Genomic DNA, 19,125 nt, shown 5'->3' with positions numbered 1-19,125 from the left:
GATTTTCATGAAAAATCAATTGCTTAATTGGCTAAAGTTTTTGGGCAAAATACTGATTTCACGGATGATAGATAAGACTTATCTATTAACAAATGAACTAACATCATTTTTATACCATTTTAATAAGGGCTTACGCCAGATATGCCTCTCACTCATTTGGCCTATCTCTCTTGGCTTTTCCTACAATTAGCCATGCTTGATGCCCAAAACTACTTGATTTTAATTCAAAATCAACGGACTCGGTTTTTTTTGTAATATTGCATTTTGAATTTTTTTCTATTTTCCCTGAGGGGGGAGAGGGTGCGCCCCTCCCCCTCGGGACGCCCCTGGCTATCCTACTATTCTGCTTTAGTACTCTAAGAAATATTTAGTTCTTGCCTTCTCGTATGAAATTAGATTCTTGAGATGGCAGCACTAGAGATGTTCGTTGATTCTTCCAAAGCTAGAGAAAAGAAGCAAGAAGATCGGAGCAGGTCTCACAGTTGCTGGGATGCATCCGTAATCCCAATTTATTTTTATTAAATCCTCGGCCCCTGTTTTAATCTAATCCCTCCTGAAAGTTCTGCTTCCTCATTGAAATTACTTGGTGTCACAGTTTCTTCAAATTTAAAATCGGATAACAATGTTTAAATATTATCCCCAAAGCTAATACTTCTGACTACCTTTTAAGCTCTTAAATAAATTTGGCATCCCTTCCCCACTTTTTAAGGTTTTATACTTCGTTTGCCCATCTTCATTTTGAATATGCTTGTCGGTTTGGCACCCTGGAATCCCCCGGAAAGAATAAGATAAAATTAAATTTACATCCAAAAATAGCCGTGCAAATAATTTTCAAAGAAGGTAAAGTTTCATACTCTCTTCTTCTAAGAAAAGCTAGACTAGAAAAAGATTTTCAAAAATTACTTGAACAACCTGGAAGTTTCTCTCTTTTTATTATTTGAATCAGTTTCCTCCTCCCTTTTAGCGTTTTTGTCGACAGTTTTAATCTCTTTGTAAATTATACTAATTTTATTGTTTTTACAATTTTCAGCATGTTATGAATTCCTCATATAAAAACTTAATACTTTTAACTTTCTCTTTTTTTTCGTTGACTAGTTTTATCATATGACACTTCACTTTCCATACTATTTATTCAGCACATTGTGTTTGGGATGGAATATAATTAATAACTATATGCTAAAAGAAGATACAGTCAATACAGACGCAACGATACAATATTCCACTTGCAACCACTCGATGTGCCACGTTTAGAGTATTTACCATGATTTGGCCACCTGCTCGAGCATCACTTTAAAGCTATAAGGATTTTTTACTCTACTCAATTCCACATTAATTTTTGTTCTATTTTCATTTCAATGGACACGACTGCCGGATTTGGTAGTAACATTTTTGCTTTTTGCTACAGCCGTTATAATTGACATGGTTTGCATTGAGGTTTTAAATATAAAGAAAACTTTTTTCAGTTGAAAGTAAGGAGTAACACTAACACTCAAAACGAATAAAAACTGTTCCTTATATGAGGGGGCTTGTCCCCCTTCTCAACACTCGTTTTTTACACTATTGGGAATATCTAAGAGGGAGTATTCCCTCCCCTCACCAACAATTTGGGCCACTGTACGTCCCTACTCCCTCAAAGTCTATTCTATATTTGCCTGAAGGCTCCTAAAAGTATAGAAAACATGGGTATACAAGTAAACGTTTTTGGGGTTTTAGGGTTAACTTTCCCTCTCCCACGTAAAAAAAAAGACTCATCTGCCTGCCTTGATGACAGCTGATAAGTAATTATACGCCAGTGTACTAAATTTTTATCAAATATCAAGTGAATCAACTTACGTTAAATAAAACTTTAAGATAAATGTCCATATTAACTGTTAAATTTGTTTTGACTACTTACCTCCTTAGGAATGAATTCACCATCAAGTTACATTACTGCTTCTGAAGCTAGGGAGCTCAATATTAGGGTTTTTGATAATCTTAAATCGATGGGCTACCTAATATTTTTTCAGTTCTGTGCCAATATTTTTGTGCTACAAAATTGCTGAAAACACCACTTTCCCGTAGTAAAATCTTTTCAATTTTTCCTCGAATGAGCCCTTCCCCAATTTTCTAGGACCATTGGCTCGATACGATCGTCCCTGAATCAAAAAAACAAAACAAACAAATAAACTATTTTGAAGCAAACAAATGCGTGGTTTTTGTATTAAATGTTACATGCCAGAATCATTGGGATGAACATTATATCGGTAAAAAGAGCTAAGAAGATTAGAAAATTATTACAAGATTTACCGCTGACAGAAAAGACAAAAATAAACTTACTTAAAACATCATAAAAAAACGCTCTAATTTCCAAATACATTAAAAAGTAAAAAATTGTTTTGGCCGGCTATCCTTGAATTATTGAAATTTCTTGAGAATAAAATGAAAGCATGGAGTGGTCATGACATTAAAAGTCACTCTTGAATACTTACAAAATGTGCAGTGACAACCTCAGGCATCCATTTTTAGCCTTAAGAAGTTAAAATTTTTCCAGGTAGTCGAAATTTTCCTTTTACTTTTCATTGCATTTGATAAATAAGTATTTATAGGGTTCTGAATAAATGTTTTTATTTGAACTAGGAACTAAAATTTTTATTGAAAGATAATGTCATCTCAGAAATTATCTAGATTGGAAATCTAAGCAGAAATTGAAGACAGAGAATTGCACTCTCAAACATTTTGAAATTAAAGGTTTAATTTTCCCCTTGGTGTTTTCACCTTTATCTAAAAGTATGCAAACTTTTCTATTTAAAATATTGCGGGTAAACTTGGACTTAATGAATTTTGCGCATGTTTAGAATCAGGGTACTTACATATTATACTGACCACATTGTTGTTCTTGATCTGTTTAAAACTGGTTCTCCGTGTCCGCTCGGAAATAATTAGCTTAGCCTGATTGAGATAAAGTACTATATAGTAATTTTTTAATTAAATATTTAATATATAGAATTGGCAAGATTAGGTACTTAATATAATGCGTTCTGGACGGCCTGCTTTCCATAGTTATTGGTTGTAGTTCCCATAATTTTGTTACTAAAGTATTATATTTTTCTCATACTTTGGCATAGTTCTTTATGATTAACCTAACTTCACTTCTTGAGTGTGGCCGGTCTAATACGTAAGTACCCGAATCAGCATAAACAGCGATTCCTGTGTTGTACAGGCTATGATTTAAATTCCCTGATTGGCTAGCTGAAGTTGCTTATCTTTTCTCTTGGCCCTTTTTCATGGAATGGCAATATTCTATCAAACAGTTCGTAGTAACGAACTGTAGTAAGGAGCGACCGAGCTCAATAGTAACCAAAACTCTAAAAAATGGAATCTTGATACCAATAGATACATCGAAGGAATCGGATTTTTATGCTAATTTTAAATATATAAGTTTCAGCAAATTTTTCGCAGTTCATATAATTGACTTACCAATAAAGTGAACATACCACTCGATGCCTTTTTTTATGCTTTTTACGAATATAATAATCACTTCTACCGCAAATTCCAATTTAAGCACATTTTGACCTAACCTAACCTTATTATAAATAATTTTTGCACTGAGAAAATATAGTATTATTTTGTTGAGAACGACCAAGAAAACGGTGCCGAGAAAACGTAGTATTATTTTGTCGAGAACGACTGACAACTCATGCTTTAATTGAAAATTCGTCATTTTTAAGAGTTCAGACAGTGCAAGCTCAAAAATTTGCGGTAGAAGCGATTATAATATTTGTAAAGACCATAAAAAAAGGCATTGAGTGGTATTTTCACTTTATTGGTAAGCTGCGAAAAATTTACCTAAGTTTCATCAAGTTTAATCTCACCCATCAAAAGTTACGAGCGTGAGAAAAGTTGCCGTTTTTTTTTAAAAAGGGGTTACGTGGGAAGATCTTTCCATGGAGGAATTTATCATGGGAGAAGAAAATTTCCATGAAGGGGGCGCTGAATTTTTCAGTATTATTAAAAAAAAACAATGAAAAATTAAATTTAAAAAAAATGATTTTTTTAAGGGAAAGTAAGGAGAGACATTAAAACTTAAAACAAACAGAAATTATTCCGTATATGCAAGGGGCTTTCCCCTCCTCAACGCTCCTCTCTTTACACAAAAGTTTGACTTTTTCTAACAACTCTACTTTTTAAAACAATAAAACTTTAGGGTAAAGAGCGGGGCGTTAAGGAGGAGACAGGCCCTTTCATATACAAAATAATTTCTGTTTGTTTTAAGTTTTAATGTTTCTCCTTCCTTTCAGCTTAAAAACACTTGTTTTTTTAATTTAATCCCATAAAAGGGATTTGGCTTCAGCTTTAGTGAAATGTTATAGGCTTACATTTGAGAACTATCGCTCAAAGGAAATGTGAAACAGAAGGATAGATTTCTGGAGAAAACAAGGAGTGGGTATTTAACGAAGGTTTGAAGATAGTTTTTTTTTAATATTAAAACTTCAAAAATCCCAATTCATTCATTTTTAATCGTTTTGTATACTTTTGGCATTTTAAGGGTAGGGAATTTTCTAATGGATGCCCTTGGTCAGCTGTATTTATTTTGCCAATTTTTTATTTAAAATTCTCATACCTATGCATCTAAATAACTAAAGTTAGTAAATCGATTTATCTAAGATTATCTGTTTATTTCTTTCAAAAATGCAAAAGCAGGTATATTTTTGAACGATTGGTAGTTTTACCTTTTTCCTGGTCTTTTCATTGGTCTCCTAGAAGTCAGTTTTCTGGTGGGTCTTTTAGTCGTTGGTTTCTTGCTTGGCTTTTTGTTTCCTTTACCAGGAATGCTTGGGTATTTCGGAGTTTCGGTGCCACATCTTGAGCACCGACAAATCTTGTCTGGGCCAAAGTATCCTGTGGCACAATTTTGTACCTGGCATGAAACAATGCAGGCTGGTCTTCCAATACCACAGCTTATGGCTTCAATTTCTTTGATAAAGTGGTTGCAAAAAAAAACAAAGGCAGAATGAATATTATAGCCCTCATTTTCTGAAAAAAAAAAAAAAATCAGTTTCAATTGACCAGATTACAAGGTCAGGTTTCCCAAGAAATTTGACGTTAACTTTACATGAGAAAGTAAGAAAAGAAACCACTGGTACAGTTCAAAGGGTATCGAAGCAGCTGAAAATCATGACTGTTCCTAATCACCCAACATACAAAATTGTCGAATGTGACACGACGAACTGGCTACATACCATTTTGGCAACTACCATTATCTACTGGCTTTTATTTGGCTACTTACCATTATCAAGCCAATTTGGCTACTTACTATTTTAGAATGATAAGTAAGACATCTATTTTTAAGTCATTTAAATAAACTCGGTACTCCGAACTTTAAGTTTTGAATTTTAGATGATCTTTGCTAAATCGCGTTTTTCTTTTCTTTGTCTAATGTTAGAAAAGATTTCTAGACTTAGAAAACAAGTCTATTTGTAAATAAAAAACAAGCGTTTCCAGATGAGAGTAAAGAGTGAAATGAAATTCCATCCTTCTTTAGAAAAACACTAAATTTTCCATTTTGGAAGAGATGAGCTTGAAACCTCGACTGCAGTGTTATCTGATATGCGAAATTTAATACTGACATTACCATTAAGATCAGTTTTCTTTTAAGGTGTTTTATCCCTTTTTCTTAAATGATGCAACTTTTTTCAGGCTAATAGCTGTTGATATGCAGCTTTAAAGTTATTATGAGAACAATCTTTTTACGTATATAACTTTATTTTTTTTATGTTTTAATTAAGACTCATTCACAATGAGATTTTAATGGTGATCTGTTTGACATGTAACATGTTATATCACGTAAACATTGTCACCATAGAATTGGTGAAGGGAGGCTGTTTAAAGCTTTCAGTTATGAATGTTAATTTATTATCAGCCTTTTATTTGGAATATTTAACCGTTTTGCACAAAAAAAAAAAAAAGCAAAAACTGTGCTTTTTTTACGCAGACAAACATAATAGAAGGGACTGCCTTTAGCCTTAATTATCAATTCAATACTAAAGGCATATAAGGCCATGGGTTGTTTTTTCTGAAAAATAAAAGGATATTGAATAAAAAAGGAGAAGTTAAGAGTTAGTTCAAATGTTTGGGGGGATGATCCCCCTCCGAACTGATGACGGCAATACTTACGATACCTCAGTAGACTTATGAACCTCTTCTTTCCTAGGATCCAAATTTAATTGGTAGAGGCGAGTATCATAAACACGCCCCGGAGTCTTGAGAGGTTTCTGAGCAAATTTTAGGCGATACAACATGAACGGCATACAACTTATGCCGACGACCTCAACAAGCTAGAAGAAACTGAGTTCAGTCTACAGGCCTAAGTCTCAAAACCTGAATCTGTATCAGATAGCTACGGCATGCGAATAGCCCAAAGAATATAAAAGTTAGATACAACACAAAATGTGTACATAAAAAGGATGGGCTCGGCCTTCGAGACGAAATATCTCCGCCGTATAGGCTTTGAATAAATTAGGATAGAAGAGGAGCGTGTGTAGCTGTGTTGGCCTCGGGAGTCTTGGTGTTGCGGTGAGTTGTTAGTAGTTGTAGCAATAGCAGTAGTAGTATTATAGCTGGTGTGACGTATCTAGACAGAACTTGCAAGGAAGACCTTCGAAGACAACTTAAGCGGGAACTACAATTCTCTATACAGTGCGATTCCAGCAACTCAAGTGGATGGGTCACATACTCAGAATGTAAAAATCACGCCTGCCAAAAGTTACCTTTGAAGGAAGGATCCACGGTAGACACCCACCTGGAATACCTAGGAATAGATGGCAAGACAACCTCGGAGATGACCTCCTATGCCTTTCCCGAAGTTACTGACGACCAGGCATCACGTAGCAAACTGATCAATGAACGAGCGAAGCGGATACAACTATAGAATGGGACTAAAATGGGGATTTTTCATCACAGTTAAAATCAATGAGATTGGATTAATAAGACCAAAAAAAAAAAATACATACAAAATATTGGGTGCTCCACTAGTAAAGACAGCACTTCTTTATCGACTAATTAATATTATAAAAGATTTTATTTCAGAGCATGCCAATAAATTAATTATTTCTAAAATTTAGCAGGTATAGTTTTGAACTGAAAAGTATCAAATACAGCTCTGCAAATATCCATATCTTTCAATTTATATCAGGATCCTTGATATCAAATACTAAAATAAATTGAGATGTTACCTTAACCGTCACCGAGACTAACCTGATACCAAACTGAGAAAAACACAAGATTACGTTTATTATATATTTATTCTTTTCGGATGTGACCGCGGTTTTTTCCAAGGAAAGAAACTTGTCCCAATTTTCATTGTATATTAATGATTTTGAAGAATATTTGATAGGCAGAGATGCCCCAAAAATTAAGCTTTCAAGTGTAAGTGTTCAGGCATTACTTTTTGCGGATGACATAGCATTAGTAGCGGAAAGTAAAGAACATTTACAACAACTGCTAGATCTAGCATCTTCTTATTTTAGGAATAAGAGACTAGTGTTAAACATAAAGAATTCGGTGGTAATGGTTTTTAGGAAAAGTGGAGAACAGATAGATTCGCAGTGTCAGTTTACGTATAAAGGTAGGACACTAGACTACGTAGATGAATTTCAGTACTTAGGTTGTAGGCTTTCGTCAGATGGAAAATGGAAGAAACATCTCAAGATAGTAGAAAGTAAGGGAAATAGACTACTAGGATTGTTAAGTAAAAGTACTATCAAGGAAATTAGGGATGTAGGACTGCTAAAGTATGTTTTTAATCCTAGGGTTAGATCGGCTTTGCATTACGGGGCGGAGCTTTTGGGGTTTAATAAGGGGCTGAATTTAGAGATAATGCAGTTGAGGTTTTTTAAGTCTATGTTAGGCCTTGATAGTAAGTTTAATGGGATAGTACTAAGAGGGGATATAGGAATAAAGTGTATGAGACAGAGTAGGTTAATTAGTTTGGTTAAATATTGAGAAAGGGTATCATCGATAGAAGATAATAGGCTAATTAAACAAGCCATTTTAATGATGCTTCAAGATAGGAGGAAGGATTCATGGCCAAATCAGGTGAAGAATATATTCGACCGTGTAGGGCTAGGTAATTGCTGGAATGAGGGAAGGGGATAGGAGAGATGGTAGGGACTGTATCTAGGTTAGTTGCTAGTAGGCTAGAATCTCAGGAAGTTCAGGTTTGGCAAGCTGTGAAGGCCACCTCGCCGTCCCTTGGGATATATGCGGAGGTCAAGGAGAACTAGGGCAAAGAAATTTATCTAAAAATGGGGTTGGCTCCGGATGATTTGAAATGGGTAATGTATGTAAGGGGAAATTTTATGCCCCTTGGAGAACGTAGGAAATATTTAGGGAGAAATAGATTGAGGAATGGTCCTTACAGTTGACCTTATGTGTGAAGAGATGGATGAGTCTTTGCAACACTTTTTAGGGGATTGTAGGGAGTTGAGAGATTTGCGCTTGGAAATATTTGGTAAGGAGGTTGGGGGGAGAGATTGGATTTCGGAAATTTTAAGAAGTAGGTGTTACTTAACTATAAATAATATTGGAAAGTTCGTCCGGGTAGGTATGAGGTATCGTGAAGTTTTCTTAAATAATTAGTTTAATGTCTTTTCAGTCTATGTTTGTTGCTGTATTTATTTTCGCTTGTTTTGTGTATGTCACCCTGGCCCAATTGGGCTTTTCGTGTGAATAAATCTATCTATCAATCTATACATTCCATAATAGAAAACACCAAACATAAAATGCGATCTTTTGTTTGTTTATTTCCTGTTTCTTCGTCATTGTAATTAGTATATATTCTTAGAAGCACATAAGCTAATGAGAAGCGAATAAGCAATATTATATTGCTTAGAGTCTTCAAAATAAAGACTTATACAATAGTTTCGTCCAAGCCTTGAACAGACCTGCTAAACATCTTCGCACGCAAGAGAGAATCCTCTTGGTCCCAGGAATATCTAAATCATTTGGATATTAAATTTTAGTTTTTGATACATAAAACTCGCACAAAAAATGTTTTTACAAGGGTAACAGCTGGGCCGTTGGGAGACTAGAAATAAGCCGAAGTTTTCAGAAAAGATAAATTACGTGCCAACTAATTATTCTTATTAATAATTAACTAATTATTCCCCGCGCGCGCGGGGGGGCTTATCCAAGCCCCCCCGCGCGCGCAAGTCGTTAAACGCCATATTAGTTACCCGCCATTGTAGTTGTGTCCCTGTGTCCCACCTGTGAATATATAAATATATATATATATATATATATATATATATATATATATATATATATATATATATATATATTTAACTACTTAAAACTTGCGAATGTGCAACATTCTTGGCTGTCCAATTGTCTGTGCATATAAATAGATTGTCAGGTTTACCGACTCTTGAACATGCAACATGGGAAAAACAATCTTTATTCAGATCTATACCTCATTATTCTAATGATTGCCCTTGAGCTTTGTTGATGGTGATTGCTAATCGAACATTCCCTGTGTCCCTGTCGTCATTTATATATCCCCCTGTGTCCCCCGGCGTCCCCGTTGTTGTTGTTTCCCTGTGTCCCGATCGTCATTTGTGTCCCGGTGTCCCAGTCTGTAATTTCTCTTTGAGTGTCCTGGTCGTCATTTATATTCCCTGTGTCCCGGTGTCCCGGTCGTCATTTGTGACCCGGTGCTTTGTTGATGGTGCCACCCCAACACCTAGTTGCTGGGGGCGCTTCGCGTCCTTCCCAAGCCCCCCCCCGCGCGCAAGTCGCTACGCGTCATATTAGTTACGCGCCATTGTAGTTGTGTCCCTGTGTCCCACCTGTGAGTATAGATAGATATATATATTTTTAACTACGTAAAACTTGTGAATGTACAACATTCTTGGCTGTCCCATTGTCTGTGCATATAAATAGATTGTCAGGTTTACCGACTCTTGAACATGCAACATATAATTGTCCATGGGAAAAACAATCTGTATTCAGATCTATACCTCATTATTCTAATGATTGCCCTTGAGCTTTGTTGATGGTGATTGCTAATCGAACATTCCCTGTGTTCCTGTCGTCATTTATACATCCCCCTGTGCCCCCCAGCGTCCCCGTTGTTGTTGTTTCCCTGTGTCCCGGTCGTCATTTGTGTCCCGGTGTCCCAGTCTGTAATTTCTCTTTGAGTGTCGCGGTCGTCATTTATATTCCCTGTGTCCCGGTGTCCCGGTCGTCATTTTTGTCCCTGTCGTCATTTGTGTTCCGGTGTCCCGGTCTCTAATTTCTCTTTGAGTGTCCTGGTCGTCATTTATATTCCCTGTGTCCCGGTCGTCATTTGTGTCCCGGTGCTTTGTTGATGGTGATTGCTAATCGAACATTCCTTGTGTCCCGGTCGCTTTCTCTTTGAGTGTCCCGGTCGTCATTTATATTCCCTACAAGCCTGTTTCCTTGCTGTTCTTTTGATTCTTCGGCACGCTTTCTTTTCTGACTTTCTCTATCAGTAGCAAGTTTTTTGGCATAGACTCTTTGAGCATCTTCCCCGGCTGTTGCCATTGTAAGTTCATCAGTCATTTTAAAGTTAAACATTAATAGATTTCTACGTGAACGCATGTCTTATATATCTTTAATGACGTCACTGTCATAACAAAAATGATGACAACTAACTTCATGACGTCAGTCAACACACAAACATGACGTCACCTGACAGACACATCCACAGACAACTTATTTATATATATATATATATATATATATATATATATATATATATATATATATATATATATATATATATATATATATATATATATATATATATATATATATATATATATATATGTATATATAAGTTATAAATATTTTATATTTTTCATATATAATAATATTTTTGTATTTATATCCTTTATATATTTAAGCCTATTCTTTGTTCTACTACAACATTTAAACCAAAGCTGAGACTACTTTCTAAGAATAGCTTTACAGTTCTTAGAAGTTAAATAATTTAAAAGCTTGTCTTTTGTTTTCACCTTGGAAATTCCGCGTAGAGAGCACATTGGCACAGATCATTTCATTTGGAAAAACCATAATCGTTTAAGAGACTTGTATAAAACGACGCAGTTTCACGTGTTTTCTTAGTTTAATACATAACTTTGTCTTGGGTGAATCTACTTGGTAAGCACATTCATAATCGCATAGTTATTTCTTATAATGTTTGTTAGGTTCTAAAACAAACGGCTTATTTGATACTTATCCGTTAACTAAACTACAAGGATTAAAGTTTCAGATCCCTATTCACTTAAATGGAGGTAGCTAAACCCATTAATCACTGAGATGTAAAATATCCTGTACCTGTAGCTCAAAGAACATTCAATACAATTTTACACCTTCTGTACGAAATGAAGCCACATTCTTCAGATACCCACTGAATTTTCCTCCAAAAAAATTTCAATATAAAAATTCTCTCCAGAAAAACTTTACTTTCTTTATCCTGGAAAATTTAGGTTTTTGGCATATTTTGGCTTGAATTCCCACTTTGTATAAGCTAATTTAACTTTTCTTTACATCCATGCAAATTATTTTCGTAGGATAGCTTTTTTTTACTGTGTTTAGATATCTTTTATCTGTTTTAGATATTAACACGTAGTTAACCCTTCGAATCATTAGTTGTGACAGTAAGTAAATAGTAACAACCATCTGTAGTAAGTGCTTACATAAAATGAAAAATCCAGTTCAAATAGGACTGAATAAATTTTTCACTAGAAAAATCCAGTGAACGTAAAGAACAATATTAAAACTTAAAAAGAATCACAGGGCTGCAAACCCACAATCCCCCCTACTCTTAATTTTACTTTGACTAGTGCTTTGCTAAAAGAATCAGTTCGACTTCAATAAAATAGCCAATAGGTAAGTACAAGCGTTTTTATTTTTTACGATTAAACATAAAATAATATTTTTCTTCAACAGAAAGTAAAGAGCAATATTAAAAGTCATATAAACAAAATTAGTTCCCCTCCTCATTCCGTCATGACCCGTGACCCGACAGTCTATCGGCCATCTGCTACTAAAACTGAATTTTATCTGGTGCAATTCTAAAAGTATTTAGGAGTGCCATTCCTAAATACAGTCAATTGGAAAATTCCAACTGATAGCCTTTCAAACATTTGAAAAGGAAATTCTATTGTTTAGTCCACATAAAGCTAAACTAGTCATTGCTTTCTAGAACTAGTGAGATAATAAAACAAATTTCAACTTCTAGCCCCTTTGATTCTATGGTAGATCATTTGTTCTTGAACCATAGAAACACAATGTTAGACATAAGCGTAAAGAATGGTGCTGATGTACTGGGATGTACTCCTTTCATATTATGTTTTACGATCAATCTTTGAGAGGAGTTACCGCCCTACTCCAACCCTTAGTAGTAGTAGTGGTATACTAGTAACAGTAGTAATATAGTAGTAGTACTAGTAGTCTTATAAGTAGTAGTTTCAACAGTAACAGTAGTATAAGCAGCAGTAGTAGTATGTACACACTGTCTTTTCGTCATTTGAACACTACCTATATCATTCTCTGGAAGCTTCAGCTTGATACTGTAATCCGTTCCTAAAATATTGCTGATAAGCTTTTTTGACATTCTGTATGCACACAGTGTGTTCTGAAACAGTTCTCCTTTCCCGTCCACATTTTCTGAAACTTCCACTTTAATTCTTCAGGCTTTGTAGTAATTGCAATAGAAGCCATAGTTGTAGTAGCATTGGTATTACTAGTGGTAGTTGTAGTGGTAGCACTAGTTGTAACTAGTAATACCGTTCACAAATTGCCTTTTGGTAAACTCATCATCCCACTCATTGTTCCCTGAAAGTTCTAACTTAGTACCCTAAATTATTCCTGAGATGCATCTTTTTGACAACCTGCATGCACATAGTGCTTTTGATTTAGTTCAATATTCCCCAGCAAAATTTTAAAAAGGTTCACCAGAATGTCCTTGGCCTTTTGGACACCAAGGGTTAAACAAGCCCCCTTTACCGATACAAAATAATGTATGTAAACAAAGGGCGATATATGCTTACAACCCTGTATAGCTTACAGCCCTTATCCCAAGGGGTGTGGGGGCGGGGTGACATACCCAGAGATACAGCTATTAGATCTTTCAACAATGACAAACAAAATGGCTATCTAAAAAGTTTTATTAGATATCTTTGAGAGAAAAATGTGAATGGGAGTGGGGCTGATTGTCCTCCCGTCACTTTTGTCTCTTAAAAATGGCACTAGAATTATCGATTTCAAGCCGAATGAGCTCCTTCAAAATTTCTGCAACAACTCCTTCCATAGGAAGTGCCTTGTTGAAATTTTTTTTGAGAATATACTCAGTCTTACTAGTAATCGCCTTAAAAATAGTAGTTTTAGTAGCAGTAGTAGTGGTGCGTGTGGTAGTAGTAGTAGCATTAGCGTTCAATAATTACCTTTTTTGTGAATTGATCATCCCCGTCGGCAATGCCTGAAAATTTCCACATAACAAGTCATTCCTGAGATACATTATTTTGTCAACTCGCAAACATATGGTGTGTTTTGATTTAGTTCAAAACTCCCCTCAACATTCCCTGGAAGCTTCATCCGAATGGCCTTGGCCTTTTTGGACACAAGCAGTCAACCCTTCCCCCCTTTCCCCATATCAAATACTATATTTAACAAGTATGACTTACATCCCTTTCCCGAAGTACTGTGGGTGGAGGGGGGTTGTCATTTCCATATAAAAAGTTTTTGAACCTTTCAACTATGCTAAACAAGATGGCTATCTCCAAATTTTGATCAAATGTCTTTAGGGAAAAAAGGTGCATGGGAAGGGGACTGGTAAAAGCAAATTTCAGGCATTAGTTTTATACCCTTTAATCGGATCTCTTATCGAAGCTCTTCAAGCTATGGCGGGACCGCCCAACCAAATCAAAATAGTTCGGCAAGACAAACACAAATTTCTTATAAAATATACGAGACAGGATGATTCTTTAAGGAATTGGATTCCCTTAAAATAAGTTAAAAAGTTCACCTAAACCATCAGTTAGACTAATCAAATAGCAGGCTGAGAAAACTCAAAATTACGTTTGTTACATATTATAACAAGTCTCGTATTGGATGTGGGTCCGGGTTTTTTCAAGGAAAAACACTTGTGCCAAAATACATAACAAAATAGAAAATATAAAAGAAAAAACGAAATCTGCTGTTTGATTTAGCCGAACATGCACCTCAACAGTCACTGGAAGCTCAGCATTGATATCATTAGCCTCACCAATAGTAGGACTAAAAGTAGTAGTATTACTACTACTACTACTAGTGGTAGTAGTATGCACGTAGTACATTTTATTAGTTCAACATACCCCTCAACCTGCCCGGAAGGTTTCGACCTAATACTCTGATAAATTCTTGATATACTGCTGATATGACCTTCTGTCAGCCTGCATAAGCATAGCGTTTTTCAGTTTTATTTAACATACCTCTCAACATTTCCTGAGAATTTCTCCTTGGTGGTCTTAGTCTTAGTAGTAGTGTTAGTAGTAGTAGTAGAAGTAGTAGTCGTAGAACGCATATAGTACCTCTTGGTTTGTTCAACATCCCCCTTAACAAGCACTGAAAGTTTCAACTTAATACTCTAAGATGTTCCTGGAATAGATGTGTTAAGCATTTTTAATAACCTGTATCGCATAACGTGTTTAATTTAATTCTACATCCTTCTCAACATTTCCTAAAAGTTTCTTCTTCCAATTCTTAGCCTCAATAATACTTGTCGTTGGATAAGTAGCTGAAGTAGCAACAGTAATAGTAGTGACAGTATGCAAGCAGTGTCATTTGTAAAAAAAGGAAACGATCAAAATTGGGTTTTCAAGGCCAAAGGAGAATACTGAATAAACAAACAAAGCGAATATTTCAAAAGACCAACCACCTCTCTTCTTCAGTGCGAAACCAAATAATATATTAAAAGAAAGTACCGAAGAAAAAACGTACATATCAAACGCAGAAAGTCAATGTGAAAAAAACAATGAAAAAACCAAATGAAGTGTTGGCTCTGTGTTTAGCTCAGTGTTTGGCTCAGTGTTTAGAATAAATCTCACACAAATAAATTGGAATTCCATAGACTCTCGGTTTTCTTTACCTTCTAGATTCGTTCTCTGGTGTCTATACGGTGGAGTTTGAATTCTGAGGAGAAGTCTACTCCTTTCCAGCTTGCCTCCCCAATTCCTTTTCTGCTGTTTATACAGCTAGGTAGGCGTTAGGTCTATACCAAGAGGCTAGGGAGAAGGTGTTATTAGTCGCGTTCAGAATTTAAGCTCATTCTACAGTCTAGAGAAATTCAGTCAAAGATCTTCCCTGTAGAAGTTAAAGTTTATCTAAGGTCCAAGGAGCAGTTATTTTTGCTAAGAGAAAGAATTGGTAAATGCCCTGTTTCGAGTTGAACTGATAAATTTGTGTCTAATCATTTGTGGTTATTCCGAGTATTAGCTCACTTTGGAAGCCTTTTTCGCATCAGTTACTTTCTAGTTCCAGTTCTCAAGTTACTTTCTCGCATCCAATTTGATATACTTTATATTGATCAAATAAAACTTAAAATTCTGGTACATGACCTAATTAGCAGAATTAAGCTTACTTGATAATTTGGATTAAAGAATTCTAATACCACATACTCGAGCCTTAACTAGTTATTCTAGTGTGTTCTATTAGAAATATTCAGAAGCCCTAAACTTTACCATAAACTTTTTTTTTCTCGGTGACGACACATGAGCAATAGAGATAAACTCCTTGGATAACTGCAGCACACGCCATAATATATCAATCAATTCCGACGAAAACCTATGGGGAATATATAATCAATAGCCCGGAATTCAACATTTTCTGCTCTTTTTATTCTTGTCAAATTTAACATTAAAATCAAGTTGTCATCGAATTTTGAGCACCGATACTAATCTATTGCCCCAATTAAGCGCTACTAAAGTTTGTCTGTTTCCTTGGGGCAACTAAATTTATAGACTAAAATTGATACGTTATGGAAGAGCATTTAGTAAGACAAGTTACCCAAAGACTGCTTAAGGCGACAACCATAAGTTAGAAGGGGTGAAGGAGCGAACTTCCTATTTAACTCTCTGTGTTTCTAGTCCTCAGAGGAAGGCAACCTTATACTCCCCCTAAACATTCTCTGAAAGTTTTAGTAGCAGGTAGTAGCTTTAGTAGTAGTTTACCAGGAATGGTAAGTTTCCTATATAAAGATGTCGGACATGGCGGTTCTAATAGTGTACTTCTTGTTTTGATCTGACTCTATTTTTAGTAGTTATGTGTTATTATGTTTCTTAGTATTGGACGTGATCGTCTCTTACTAGGTTGCTAGCTACCGCTGCAACCCGGCTCATACGAATCAAACTTTCTGAGAACAGCATTACTATTGGTTTCCACTTGATCTCTTCTAGGACTGTGGGCTAGAGTTCGTTCCTTACTATAATTAACACTATTAATAACTACTTGACTAACACAATTTATGATGAACTATATCGATCTTTTATATATTAAAATGAAATACATCGTTCCTTTATGTAATAAAAATAAATAAAAGTTTTAAGCTTAGTAGAAATCGTTGTTAGAAAAACCTCATTACCGAATTTCTTTTCTTAAAATACTATAGATAAAACGAGTACACAGGAGACAGAGATGTAGGTTGTACGTCTCCCTTAATAAAATTACAGACTGGAAAAACCCTCTGGGTTTTTTCTTAGTTTGAATCATAAGAGACGAATTTTAGAGAATAAAGTAGCTAAGTAAGTCAAATATTGCACCATGCTCTAGAAAAGTTTACCCATGATAGTAATGCCACTAAAGCTAAGGCTACTACTGTTAATTAGTATTTTAGTTACTATGAGCAAGCGTTTGTTCTTTATTACAAAATCACAGGTCGAGTAGTTAGAACCTAACAAAAACAAAACCAATTTTTAGGTATTTTTCTAGTTTGAATTAAAAAATTAAAATTATTGCTGAGACAAAATAAACTTTGCAGTTTACAGAATAACTTTAGCGATTCTGGACTGAAAATATGTAAAAATATACTGATATTACTGATATATAGAATATAAAATAGAAAAATATACTATTTTAAATAGTATATTTGTCAATTGCAAAAGGTTTTTAATCCCATCTCTTTCCTTTAAGATGAGCCATTAAACCCTACTCTACGACATTCCAGTGCCAAGCTATCTGAGGTAAAGAAGAAGAAAAAAAAGATGCCATTTATGCAAAATATCGTGGTTGCTGCCACTTTTCTTGATTTTCAAGCCAATATATTTCCCTTGTTTTTCAAGCCAAGGGACGGCAAGTTTTCTATATAGGGGTTTCGGATAAAGCGGTTCTAATAGTATATTTATGTTTTAATCTGACTCTATTTTTAGGAGTTATGGGTTATTACATTTCTTAGCATTGGACTTGATCGCGTCTTACTAGGTTGCTACCGCTGCAACTAGCTACCGCTATCACTGCAACCCGGATAGTATCTTTGTGGTACCAAATGGCTCATTTTTCAGTTTTTACTGTCGTTTTCATTAGATTAAGGAAAATTGACTCCAACTATTTTTTTACTTTTTGTTATAGCTTTTTGTTATTTTTTGTCTATTTTTCTATCAGTCTTCCTATGTCTAATAGAATCTTTTTGCCTCTAGTTTGAGAGTGTCTACAGCTGGTGCCTTTTCTCACTATTGTTGGTGGGAGTGTCTATTTAACCCACAAAAGCTGCAAGAATTATTTTAACAGAGTAAGTGTCAACTTCTCTTTCTAATTTGAACAGAGTATTTCTAATTTGAATAGAGTATTTGAACAGAGTAAGTATCAATCTTCCTTTCTTATGTACTGTATCAGTTATTTAATAGTCAGAAACAGTCCTGTAAATTAAGGAAAATAAGCCGGACGAGGATTGGACTAACTTTCTCATCATGCTGAAAAAAGGGAGAAAAAAAACAACTTGGGAAGGCCAACATCTCTTATAGCTGCTGAATAATGCTACTTTTTTTGGATCTTAATAAATTTATCTGCCAATTTGTGGCAGAGAAAAAATCATTAGCCAAGTTATTTGATATTTTCATTTGGAGATAATTTCATGATACATGTTACTAGTGTTACATGATACTCATGTGTTACTCACAACCACCAGTCACTGCTCCTAAGATGCTTTTGAGCCTTATTAAATCCTGCTAATTTCTTTAAAACTATGTTATGTTCCCACTGAAGTACTTATCCTGTAAATGGCTGCTCTACAGTTACCAACCATCACAATTTCTAATTGTGTAGATCGCTAAGAACCAAACAGTAACCTTTTAAGTATATACCTTAAAAAATTTCAATTGAGAAATAGTTTACTTTTGCCCTGTTGTTGTTATGTATGGGGAAGTAATATATATAATCTATTTAAAAAAACAACAACATTATAACAAGCTTCCTGTTGCTGTAATAAATAATTGAATAGTCGATCTAATTTGCTTTAACTTCAACTGACTGAAGCTAGTTTTCACGTCAAACACTAGCAGAACTGTATTAGACTTGAACAAGCCTGAAGCAGGGAATTAGTTGCTGTGTAGCTGTATGGTATAGATATGTATAAATAGCGAAAGAGCTTGTTGAATACATTACCTTAGTTCCTCCTGTGCCGCCAGAGGCTCCCAGGGCATCCAGAAAGAGCCGCCAATCATCCCTCATATGTGCTGCTACCCAGACGTCTTCCCATTGCGGTTGGATTGTCCAATTGATAAACTTCAGGTCCGACTGGTATGTACGACAAAGTGTATTTTTTGGCTTTCCTCTTCTTCGGGTTCCCTCTGGTTGCCACTCGAGTACTGTTCTGGGGAGTCTATCTTCCGCCTTACGGATAACGTATCCTAAGTAGCACCATCTTCGTTGGTGTATGAAATTTGTTACCAGGGTCTGATGCGTGATAGAGCGAACTGTCTGGTCAGTTATGTGGCCCCTCCAGTTAATATTCAGTATCCGGCGAAGACAGTTGTTCTCGAAAGCGAAAACCCTCTTTTCTTCCTGTTAATGCAGTTTCCAGCATTCACTGCTATAGAGAAGGGCAGAGAGGACGTTACTGTTGAACAGCCTTAATTTCAGTTTGAGGGTGTA

At 35.4% G+C, this 19,125-nt stretch overlaps 1 long non-coding RNA gene across 1 annotated transcript in view; it reads left to right on the top strand.

Moving 5' to 3' along the window:
- The first annotated feature begins 11,071 nt into the window (after positions 1–11,071).
- The window catches only part of LOC136032201 (uncharacterized), a 29,960-nt gene continuing 21,906 nt past the window's right edge, over positions 11,072–19,125 (top strand). Inside the window, exon 1 of the long non-coding RNA XR_010618678.1 lies at positions 11,072–11,160. This is a non-coding gene — a long non-coding RNA (uncharacterized LOC136032201). The remainder of the gene's footprint in view (positions 11,161–19,125) is intronic.

This window comes from Artemia franciscana, chromosome 10, assembly GCF_032884065.1.
Source record: "Artemia franciscana chromosome 10, ASM3288406v1, whole genome shotgun sequence".
NCBI classification, from domain to species: Eukaryota; Metazoa; Arthropoda; class Branchiopoda; order Anostraca; family Artemiidae; genus Artemia; species Artemia franciscana.
Note: the sequence above shows the minus strand (reverse complement) of the source record. Positions and strands in the feature narration are given on the sequence as shown.